Source organism: Schistocerca cancellata, chromosome 4 (genome assembly GCF_023864275.1).
Source record: "Schistocerca cancellata isolate TAMUIC-IGC-003103 chromosome 4, iqSchCanc2.1, whole genome shotgun sequence".
Classification (NCBI taxonomy): Eukaryota; Metazoa; Arthropoda; class Insecta; order Orthoptera; family Acrididae; genus Schistocerca; species Schistocerca cancellata.
In genome coordinates this window covers 314,711,258-314,721,616 of record NC_064629.1, presented here as the reverse complement: position 1 = coordinate 314,721,616, position 10,359 = coordinate 314,711,258, and the positions used below count along the sequence as shown (strand labels likewise).

At 41.7% G+C, this 10,359-nt stretch overlaps 1 non-coding gene across 1 annotated transcript; it reads right to left on the bottom strand.

Annotated features, from left to right (window-relative positions):
- Positions 1-5,673: 5,673 nt before the first annotated feature.
- Trnat-ugu (transfer RNA threonine (anticodon UGU)) lies at positions 5,674-5,747 on the bottom strand. Its single transcript has one exon. It is a non-coding gene; the product is annotated as a tRNA-Thr (tRNA).
- Positions 5,748-10,359: the final 4,612 nt, after the last annotated feature.

Here is a 10,359-nt window from a genome sequence, read left to right as displayed (position 1 = left end):
CACATGTGTCCACAACAGCGGCTGCGGCCGTGGCTGTAGTTTCCTCCGGTCACTGATTGCCAGCACAGTTTGTGCACATCTGGCAGGTGAGTGTGCAGGAAGCGCGAGTGTTTCAGCGGTCTCCAACATCTACTTGCAGTGGTATTTGCTGTTCTCTCTATCCTATTATGCAGTACGCCTTCTGCTTTCAGAATGTAGTGGAGAGTACCAATTTAGTAATTTTATAGTGCTTTAAAAAAGAAAATACACTTAGCAGACCTGTAGTGGTCAGGAATTCTATAGCTGTGGCAGTATAAATTCACATCGAAATTGGAAATTCCAATTATCATTCCTGTGGCACATCTTCTGAAACACCATTTGTGACATTTTCAAGATATGATATTCCACAACAGATTTAATGACTCTTGAAGCTGTTCATGAAATGCAACAGAAGAAAGTACGTCAGGAAGGCTGGGGCAGCTTAGAGCCCATTGCGGAATGAAATATCCGATTGTAGTTCCTATGTCATCTGCAAAGAAAATTACAGCTCTTTCTTTCTTTGTATGCAACGATCTCCTTCTAAAGTTTATTTTGTGTGAGCCTGCTAATAGTTTTCTGACATGATCAATTTGTGTGTGTGAGACAGCTACCACATTCACATTATATCTTCTAGATCATGATCATTTGATGGGAATTAATTATTTATTAACTTCAACAGTATTTCTGAATCAATTCTCAATCAGACATTTGCCATGGAGGGAGTTCTCACATGTGTTGATATCCTGCAGGGGTTTACCAGGTAAATGCTGCTTTGTTTGTGGCTTGGTCTGACCACAACTGATGGCATGTGCAGGTCCGGCAGTGGCACACTGCAGGAGGAGAAAGAGAAAGAGAGAGAGAGAGAGAGAGAGAGAGAGAGTGTTCTGACAGGAGTGTCTAAGGTTTCAATATCAAAGGGTTGGCACCACCTGATGCATTGTTTCCAGATTAGCGTGACATACGGTCTGTGTACCTGTATCTGCAAGGGGGAGGGGGGAAGGTTGGTCTTTTCCTGAGGAGTTGGGAGAAGGAGAGGGATGGGGGTGGGGGAGGTTTCTCAGAAGGACAGATTATCCCTAGGAGGGTCATAATCCACTTATCAGAAGAATAGGTTAAGGACATGTCAGTGAAAAGAAAACAATAGGTTTGCCCCTGAATATATACTGGCCCCTGAATGTAGGTAACCTGCACTGTCAAAACTAGCTATGCCATCTTTGCCCCACTATTGGCTACGACAAACCACATCTAGGAAGGCTGACCATATACCCACAATCAACATCTGTAACTTTGTCATGAAAATCATTAGCATTGACAACGGACAGCCATATCTCATCCACAGTTCACTGTTGGCATACAAGCGTTCTTAATGTTCAACATTCGTCCTCAGTTTTTCACATGAACTATGCAGTGGATAGTTTCTAGATGCTTTACTGAACGGACTCTATGACATCAAGACAATCTGTGTTCAGATGTCTGTTTGGAGTACAAATTTTCAGTTATTCCTATGTCCTGGCTATTCAGCTGCTATTCTCAGTGAATTTTTACTATCGGCGAGAAATCTCATTTGCCCAGGACCTACTCATAATCTACGAAACTAGTACAAACATTCTTCTGACGAACGTTAGAATTTCGGAAGATGGACGTTTATGAAAAGCTGGGTATTACTCATTCCATTAGCATTTCTGGATTCTGTTTGCAAAGAACCTACGTCGATCTCTCGCATTCTGTGAATTCTGATACGAATGGTACATTTGAAGGTCTCATGCTAGTGGTTCTTAACGATAATCAAGCAACAGCAGCATCATTTGACAGTAACCTCGACGATTTCTATATCGCTGGCATCAAATCAGTGATGTAACAATTACATTAAACAAAATGTTGATTCAATCTTTACGAATTTTTCTGCAGTTTCCATTATCTGTCCTCGTTTCAAAGCAGCGCCTTATCTTGGATGCCAGGACGGCATGCAGCGTTTCTTGATAAAATTCATCGTATTCAGGAGCAGTGGGATTCGAAACTTCTTTCAGCCATTTTGACTGGGGTTTATCGTGGTTTCTCTGAACTTGGTTCAGATGGCTCTGAGCACTATGGGACTTAACTTCTGAGGTCATCAGTTCCCTAGAACTTAGAACTACTTAAACCTAACTAATCTAAGGACATCACACACATCCATGCCCGAGGCAGGATTCGAATGAGCTCAAATCACTCTGATATTCTCGCCGTGGTCCGTTTACGAGACAATTTCGCGTGTAAGTAATACGTCGCCCATCTCGTTTAGGAACGTACATTCTCTGCATTTCAACATTAAAATCCTACACGATGCACAATGCAACTTTTGTAGCGTTTGCCAGTGTAGTTTGTTGAGTATCTCCATTCGCTAGATCTTCTATATTCTTCTATTAACCTAGCATGATAAAATTCTTCCAGTAAATCTCAGCTTGACATCTGCTTTCCCTACAACTAGTTTTATGTGGTCATTTCACTTTAGATTATTCGGACAGTTGATATGTTTCCATGGTAGTATCGCCAATAGCGTAAACGAAAAGTAGTTGGTCTCTTTGCCTTTTTATGCGCCACACGTTACATTTATTTACGTTCAAGGCCAAATTACCGACTGTACCAGTTACCGACTGTCTGCAGGTCTGCCTGATCTTCGCTACAGTCTTCCACTTCAGCTGCACATCTCCATCTACATGATAACTCAACAATTGACACGTAAGTACCTGGTAGAGCGTTCATCGAACCACTTTCACAGTATTTCTCTACCGTCACTCGCTAACAGCGCGGGGAAAAAACAAACACTTCAATCTCTCTTTGCGATCTCTGATTTCTGTTATTATATTACGATGATCATAAAACGCCTTTGTTTTAACGATTGCTACCCCACACTCACCTATTACATGCGTCACATTCTCTCCCTGTTTAGCAACAGCACAAAATGTGCTGCCCTTCTCGGTAATTTTTGGAAATCCTCGGTCAATCCTATATGGTAAGGATCCCTTACGGCACATAAACACTCTAGCAGAGGATGGACAAGGGTGCTCTATGCTGTCTCTTTAGTGGATCTGTTGCAGCTGTTAAGTGTTCTTCTAAGTAAAGACAGTCATCGGTTCTCCTTCCTCACAACATTGTCAATGTGATCGTTTTAATGTAAGTTTTTCATAACTGTTGTCGTTAGGTATTTAGTTGAACTGACAGCCTTTAGATTTGTGTGAGTTATCGTGCAACCGAAAGTTAATGGATTCATTCAGAACTCGTATGGATGGTCTCACACTTTTCATCATTTAGAGTCAATTTCCACTTTTCGTACCATATACATGTCTTGCATAAATCATTTTTCAGTTGGTTTTGATCTTCTGAGGACTTCACTAGACGGTAAATGACAGCATCATCAGCAAACAATCCATGAGGACTGATCAAATCGTCTCCTAAATCATTTATACATATTAAGAACAGCAGAAGACCTATAACACTTCTCTGGGAAACGCCAGATACCAGTCCCATTTTGTTCGATGACTTTCCGTCAGTTACTGCTATCGGTGACCTTTCTGACAGAAAATTACGAATCCATTCGCACAACTGAGACGGTACTCAATAGGTACGGAATCTGCTTAGAAGCCGTGTGACGAATGGTATCAATAGCCTTCTGGGAATCCAGAAACATGAAATCCATTTGAGATTCCTTGTCAGTAGCACTTATTACTTATAGCCTTGCAATCTTGCTACAGACCACATCATTGTCTCTAAACAGCGTAATGTAGCTTCTGACGTTGTCCATCTGATAATTTATATACGAGTATGCTGTAGCTGTAACGAGACGGCAATTGGGGTATACCCAAAATTACTTATACCTGGGAACTTCAGAAAATAAGTTACATATATCATCCCACGCTAACAAGAGGACCGTACGATCACCCCAGCACCTATTTGATTCATAGTGACAGGTCGTGTAGAGCACTGCTAGGTCTTCAGAATATATGTAAACAGGAAGACGCAATTCTAAACCGTTTTCGAGGAAGTCGAGTTAAAAAATTGTAGGCGTGCTTATATATTTTGTATTGTCGCTAGTATTGAAGGAACCCACCACCGGGCGAGCAAGCGATTAATTTCATAAGTGAGAGGTATCTGGATCGAATCTCACTGGTGGTACCTTTTTCTTTCACACGTAATTCTAACAACAGATTTATTATGACTGTGCAAATTATCGGTCTTGCAAGATTGCTTTCATAATCCCTCAAAAATGGATAAAAAAGTTTTCGTAAGGTGGCTGGAAGCACAGAAAAAGGATACTCAAGTAGTTCAATCAAATCAGTACAGTCATCTTATTTATATTATTTTATCTACATTTGCGACAAGTATAATGTGTAACCTACAGAGCACTACACGAATCAGGATGATACTGATAACATAAACATGAAAAACAATAATCATTGCGAAATACAGCACACGTAAGGAACGCCGACGTTCTGTGTGTGTATGGTTGTTTTCAATGTGTCTATTGCAATACTAATTTATTGCATACAATTGGAATACATTCATAAACGGTTCTCGGTCACCATACAGTTTCGTGGCGTAACATGAATATCTGTTGCTACAATTACGTGGGAATGAAAATAAAGTACTCGCAGGGAGATTCGATAGACATACCTCGCGTCTTTGGAATTAAGCACATACTCACTCGGCTACGGACTTCATGAATACTAGCGACTACATAAAGTATATAAGCGCGCCTAAAATTTTCAGACTCCTGTTCCTCGACGACGTTGAGAGTAACGTCATCCTGTTTACATATGTTCAAGTCCCAGCCGCGCCCGATACAGCTTGTCAGTATGAGTCAAATCGGTGAGGGTTGGTTCAAATGGCTCTGAGCACTATGGGACTTAACATCTAAGGCCATCAGTCCCCTAGAACTTAGAACTACTTAAATATAACTAACCTAAGGACATCACACAACACCCAGTAAATCTGTGAGGGGACATTAATACGGTGTCCTTGCAAGACCATTATGCAACAAGAGTGGCGTATTGTCAGACGATAGTAAGTGTTCCTGGTTTCCATGAGACACAGTACTGCTGTGGTGCGGTTAAGAAGTGCATCGCAATGTACGAAGGAAGTTGCGTGGCAACTGTGTAAGTACTCCAAAGTTGAAGTTCACGTTACAGTATGATACTTGTGGGCAAAACGTCTAAGATGCACATAGATTGACGATGCAAATCAGGTAGAATATTGACCACATGTAATGTCACATTCCGCCATAGTGAAATGGTGCCTACAATTTAAGCAAGGCCACACGGTCGTGGGTGATTCTGATGCAGCATACAGCCCAGATCATTAACCATGCGAGTTCGATCTTTTCGGCACGCCGACACGGCGTTTCTTGAATGACTCTGTGACGAAACAGCAGCCTGATATCATTGAGGGAATGAGCGACTGGTAGAACGTTCCGTCAGTTGCTTGCCGACTATGTTTTGGCTATGTTGAAAAATACAGTCATCTGTCTGCGTCACTTTGAAGTGTAGTGCAGCATTTAATAAAAATTGCTTGGCCTGTCCTGATAATGTGTAACTTATTGTTAGAATAAATGATGACTAACTGAAACCCTGAGCTGCCGACAGGAGTTGTTGATATACCTCGATGTGGACAGCTGAAAATGTGTGCCCCGACCGGGACTCGAACCCGGGATCTCCTGCTGACATGGCAGACGCTCTATCCATCTGAGCCACCGAGGACACAGATGAAGAGCGCGACTGCAGGGACTTATCCCTTGCACGCTTCCCGTGAGACTCACATTCCCAACTGTCCACAATTCTACATATATACTGTACCTTATAGACATTTGCCCATTCACTCATTACTCGCGCACGCTTTGGCGATTCCCGTAAGAGTTTGGGCAACCTGTGCGCATTCGCACAGACGAAGGTCAATGGCTGGGTAGCCTTTAACTATACAGGGTGAGTCACCTAACATTACCGCTGGATATATTTCGTAAACCACATCAAATACTGACGAATCGATTCCAAAGACCGAACGTGAGGAGAGGGGCTAGTGTAATTGGTTAATACAAACCATAAAAAATGCACGGAAGTATGTTTTTTAACACAAACCTACATTCGAGAACATTTACTGTCGTCATATATTTATTGTTAGAAGTCCCCTCGGATCTGTCAGTTACGCCACGTTAAGAACAACGTGTTGAGTTATTTCTGCTAAGAATGCAGAAGCAATCACAAGTCTTGTCCGACGGTCGTTTAGCTTGTGCTTCTTTTCTAAGTTATAATGTGGTGGTGTATAAATTCCTTAGGAACCTACGTTTCACCTCTCTGATTCTAAGGGTGAAGTTAAGTGGCTCTAGTTTTGACACTTCAAGGCCTCAAACCACATAGAATCCCAGAGTCATAAATTATGTACGGTCCTGTAGTCCCAATCATCTGTGTATTATCGTGTATGTTATATGTGGTATACAGTACATTTCAGTCATAGTTCCAACGTTCGGTAACGTCCGTGTATGTTTCTCGTAACAGTAAATTCCGCTACGCCAATCTCACACTAAAAGCCGAGCTCCGATTCGAACGAGCTCGTGGACAGAACATGTCCAGATGTTCCTTTCGTTACATGTTGAGATGAGATGCGACACTAAGGAGAGGCGAGGCGGTGAGAATGCGAAACGAGGCTAGGTTCGCGCCGCTAGGGAAGTTCCGTTAGCGGGATCCGGGTCGCGCGCCGCTCTGCCCCAAATCCGGCGGCTAACGGTGCATCAGCTGCTGCCAACGCCGCTACCTTACATAACGCACCGCAAACACACACACCGCCAATCACACTACAATCGGTTGCGTCGTCCTCCGCATTAAGCGTTACCAAGCGCCAAGGACGCATCTGCTCGATTCCTACACCTACATTTGCGTACACACCTCGAACCCAAACCTGCGCAGATTTCCTAAATCAGATCCACTAAAACATATGTTTTTCTTCACTTTGCTATCTCAGATTTCACCTCGTACCGAGTATATCTCCTAAATGTGACACAAAAGTGTGCACGTTAATGGAGCAGTCCACAGCTCTCTCTCTCTCTCTCTCTCTCTCTCTCTCTCTCCCTCCCTCTCTCCCGCCCTCCCCCCCCCCTGCCACTCCCTCCCTCTATCTATCCATTGCCGAACACTTACATACCACAAGAAAACACACGTTATATTAACGTATACTGCCACAACTATAGTGGATGGTCACGGTATTGTGACTACAAAGGCAAAATACAGACTAAGCCCTTTGATCACGTGGATTCTGCAATTAAACACTGAAAAACTGTGTCATATAGCATCGCTATTACTCAGTCTATTGGTATACAATGACCTACGAGTATCGTGCTCTATGAGAACAAGGTTTCCCAATTGAAAGAGCCCAATGTAATTCATCTGGAATCTCTGTAACTGTGGTTTCACTTGGGGATGCTAGTATTTCCGTGACTAGATGACATTAGTTACGAACACGTACTGATATATCCAGATTACAAAATAGAATGGTTGTTTATGTAAAATAATCGTTACATGAAAAATGTGAATCGTAACTTAGAAAATATTATTGGAAGTCGTCGAGTACAGGAATGACGGGATATTGCAGTTGTATACCTCGTTCACAACGAGGCCTTTAAAGACGGACCACAAGCTCAGATTAGTCAACAACAGTAAGTGTAATCGGCTCATTTCAAAAGAACCATCTCAGTATCCGCATTCATGGATTTAAGGATATCACAGAAACCTACATCTGGATGGTCGGAGGAGAGTTCGAATCCAGTTTCTTGAGAATGAGACTCTAGTTTCTTATCCGTTGCCCCACCTCAATAGCTGAAAGTTGTTGTGGAGCAGGTTGAATAAGCATTTCACGATCTATGGTCATTTTAGCAACTACATCGAACAAATCTATCACGTCGCTGAAGATCGACGAACACTGTCCGTGACGATCAGTCTTGCCTATATTATTGGGTACGACGAGCTGATGTTGATGAAGAAGCAGGCAGTAAGCGTTAGAGCGTAGTCGGTATGAGATAGGATTAATTCATAGATCATTGCTTTGTTGCGGCTTAGGCTCAAAATTGCATTCTCTAAATAGATTAAAGTAAGTGCTGGAATTAATCCTTTTACAAAGCAAAAGAGATTTCCTTACCTCTACATACGCAGGTCAATGATAGTTTTCATTTAGAATTGCATAAATTTCAGACTTTTTAAGTTAATTAGTTTTTATTGCTACAACCTATTTCGTTTTTATATAAGTAATGTATTTGCTCTTCTTTTATTCTTGTTTATATGTTTGTAGTGGCAGCTGCTGAATTTGCTTTTATTTCTAGATAGCAAACCAGAGATATATGTCCATCTGAACTGCAGTCATATTGAAAATTCTAGTATAATCAATAGATCGAACCATATTCCTGAACAGGCTATTCGAAGGGGTACAATTCCAGATAAAGCTTAATCACATTACTTTTCCCATATAACTGCTTGCAAAATACATAATTAGAAGCGTAATAAACTGAAAACGAATGCAGAATAGGGAAATCTCTTCTATACCTAGAAAACAATTAACTGGTTATATGCCACAAATCTGTGGCAAAGATTTGGCGTATACTCTATAAGATGACTCATTAGTTTTATTGACCCTCAATACAAATTTTGAGAAAGTGCTGTAGTGTTTGAAAAAGTTAGGCGTGGTGTCTGATAGACGACTTAAGGCAGTCTTCCCACGGGAGATCAGGCTTGATGTGTAGGATTCAGAATTGGAAACCTCTCAGATTAGTCAGCGTGCACATACAGCCACTGGTAAGAAACCCATTCACCACAGCATCTCAGTGTGGACGGGCATTATCTACCGGGAAGAGAAAGATTAGACAAGTTGCACCTCTGAAAAGCTTATTTGTAATTACAAAACCTTGTCTTTCTGTCTATGAAGATTAACAATATTCCTCTGCCTAACAAGAAATATGTGAAGATCCGCACTCCACTGAACGCGAGACGGTACTTCTGGTTCCACTATATTTTTCCCCTCCTCTGTGCCATTCGCAAATGGTGAGAATAAAGAATGGTTGTCTAAATCCCTCCGTGTGAGCTCTAATTTCTCTGATTTCCTCGTCATGCACATTCTGCACGACATATTTCGGAGTATTAATTTGTTTCCCATTCTTCCTGAAACGAACGCCCTCAAAATTTTAACAGTAGACATCTTCCTTATGCACAACTCATCTTTTGTAGCGTTTGCCACTGGAGTTTGTTGTGCATCTCCGTAAAGCTGTCGCACCGGCTAAAGGATCCCGTGACGAAAATAACTGTTCTTCGTTGGATCTTCTCTATCTCATTTATTTATCCGAGCAGCTGAGGACACAGACTTATGAGCAATACCCAAGAAACGATCTTACTACTTTCGTTGATGAATTAAATTTCCTTAAGATTCATCCACTGTGGCTCAATCTGGCATCTGTTTTTCCTACAATTAGTATTATGTTGTCATTCCACTCAATGTAACTCCAGACCGTTATTCCTAGGCAATTTAAGGCTGTCGCTGTTTCCAGTGATTCATGGTGAATAACGTAACAGAACATTAATGGACCTCTTCGCCTATCCATCCACAATAAGTTCCATTTATTTAGATCAGCCCAATTGTCAGTCCCTGCACCAATCATCGATCCTGCGAAGGTCTTCGTGCATTTCCCTACAAACTTCTGACGTAGCAACCTCCCTATCGTCGTCTGCAAACAACCTCATGAAGCTTCAGACGGAACTGGGGAGATCCTTTATATATATCGTTAACGACAACGGCCCTGTAACACTCCCTTGGCGTACTCCCGAAGTTTATTTTAAATCCGAGGATTCGACCCCTTACAAAAATGAAGTTCTGAATCCTGTTATAAATATGATTCAACATCGGTAAATCAGTATTTTGTTCACTAAACGTCAGTGTCTAACATTATCGAACGCGTTACGCAATCCAAGCTATGCGGCATCCACCTGAACGCTTTTCTCTATGTCACTCTGAACCTCATGGACGAACAGAGCGAGCTTTATTTCGCAGGATCTCTATGTACGAAACTGATTATCGGTTTTCATAAATGAGATTTTAGTTTTCTGAAAACGTTATATTGCCTTAGCATAAGACACGTTTCGTAATTCTAGAACAGGCTGAGGTCAGCATATAGGCCTGTAATAATGTGCACGTGTCCGATGACTCTTCTTGAAAACGGTAATGACCTTTGCCGTCTTGCAATCGCTTGGTACGTTTCGTTGCTCTACGATAAACTGCTGCTATAAGTTGAGCATAATCTATCAGATAATCTAAATAGAGTCTCACAGGTATTTCATCCGG